This window comes from Bidens hawaiensis, unplaced genomic scaffold (genome assembly GCF_021521415.1).
Source record: "Bidens hawaiensis isolate Kalapana, Puna unplaced genomic scaffold, B.hawaiensis_p1.1 tig00009361_1, whole genome shotgun sequence".
Lineage (NCBI taxonomy): Eukaryota > Viridiplantae > Streptophyta > Magnoliopsida > Asterales > Asteraceae > Bidens > Bidens hawaiensis.
The window spans coordinates 163491-165511 of record NW_027491690.1 but is presented as its reverse complement, the minus strand read 5'-3'; the positions used below and the strand labels follow the sequence as shown (position 1 = coordinate 165511).

General features: G+C 38.1%; 1 long non-coding RNA gene across 1 annotated transcript; it reads right to left on the bottom strand.

Annotated features, from left to right (window-relative positions):
• Positions 1–646: 646 nt before the first annotated feature.
• Positions 647–1027, bottom strand: LOC143532121 (uncharacterized). Its single transcript, XR_013135123.1, has 3 exons — positions 972–1027; positions 820–895; positions 647–748 (listed from the first exon to the last, which is right to left on the bottom strand). It is a non-coding gene; the product is annotated as an uncharacterized LOC143532121 (long non-coding RNA).
• Positions 1028–2021: the final 994 nt, after the last annotated feature.

Genomic DNA, 2021 nt, shown 5'->3' with positions numbered 1-2021 from the left:
ATACACTTTCTATGAAATACAATTGTTCATTTCTCGTAGTTTCAATTAATTATTATTCGTGCCTTAAATGACATAACCCGGTTAAAAACTGAAACTTCACATCACTAAGCTAAGGGGCTGTTTGGCAAATGCTGAACCATTAAGTGTTGAATGATTAAGAGGTCTGAATGATTAAGAGGCTCTGAGCCAATAAGTGCTGAACCAGTAAAGTGTTGTTTGGTTGGACATCTGAATGATTATGCAGAATGACTATTTTACCCCTCTAAACTATTTCGTGCAGAACTCAACGAACTACCAGAATACTTTTTTTTCTATTGAAACCCAATATATACGCAAATATATACGTAAAAATGAAAACAATGTGCATAAAAGTTTCAAAGATACACAAATTCGAAGTACCACAAATATAAATGTTTAAAAATGAACATAATATACAATAACTAAACAGGCGTCTTCATTCTTGCAACCCGAACGATGTCTTCATACTTATGCAACGCCAATTTTAAAAGACTTGATCATCTTGGCACTCGCATTCAAAACTTTACCTATAGTCCCCTCGTTTGTCCGCATGACTCGAACACTTTCATAAATTACCTACACATTATCACCATGAAAGATTAGCCATATATATACAACACAAGTAAACCTTAAGTTTGCTTAACTATGCCTGCACAACACTAATGAAATCCTCGCATACACGAGAGCCATCATGACTTCTAAGAGACTTATCATCAATCTCATCAGGTCCCTACAAATCAACCAACTTGATTATCAAATATGAAATTAGATACTATTCCAAAAAAATTATATCACACTAACCATGAATGAGCTAACAAAAGCATGCGAATGCGTTCCACGAAGCGGTATTCCAAATATTCTCCCAGCTGCACAATTACTGTCAACACAACAAATTAAATGATAGTTTGATCACTTAAGGCTGGATTTATGTAATATGTGGTCAACAGGATCACCTCGTTGCATCAAAACCTCCCATATAGCAATACCTTGACGCACTTATTCCACCATCAGAACAATCAATTCCTTGTATATAATCAAAGAATCCATCCTAATTTCATCACAAGAATATTGATTAGATGACCTATAATCAACTACCAGTACCTTAAATTCAATGATTACCTCACATGTAGGAGGTAAAGTCTCACGAAGAAATGTAATTTCTTCCTCCCTCTGAACATTTAAAATTTGCAATGAAACTTATGCATTCTTCAAGTCCAGAAAAACCGTGTACTCACCACCAAACGGATTCCTCCGAAAATACAAGTCAAACCTGAAATAAGTGCCTGTAAACAAACTGAACATTCATGAATTGTTCATAAACTGTTCAGCACCATGACTCGAACACTTTCGACCCAAAACCGATCGTAAAGCTGCGCAACTACAACTGCCACCACCAGTCCATCGCCACCAAGGGTTCCGAATCGGACCCAACGACAGGGTTTTATCCTACCAGACCACCCACTTGGGGTTTCTAATCGAACCCGATAAAAGTACGCGATAAATCGCAGAGCATGCAACCACCGCCACCATCACATCACTGTGTGATAGCTAAAAACATGATTATTTAGAAATCGATTTCATGACCGGTGGCAAGAGGCGGGACGAGGGTGATGGTCGACAGTGCAGAGGTGAAGAAGGGGAGGGGATATGGTGAGGAGTTGGAGCGTGTCTGAATGGCTCAGCAACATTTTCCAAGCTGAATGGTTCAGATGTGTGCCCTGAACCATTAACAGGTTTTATAAATCAACCAAACACCTCCACATTTTAGCGATTCAGACTTAACAAACAGGCCCTAAGGCTATCAATATACCCTTCGCAGGGAAAGAGTATGTTTGCGTAAGTATCATTGTATCTTTATGTAATAACATAAATATTACGATTTTTTTCCTTAGGTATTGTTGCAACCAAAGAAGACAGTTGATACTAAATAGTGTTACTATTGGAGGGCATTGGCCTACCGAATCAACAGTGAGAATCGTACTTGAAGCTGATTATGAAGAAGT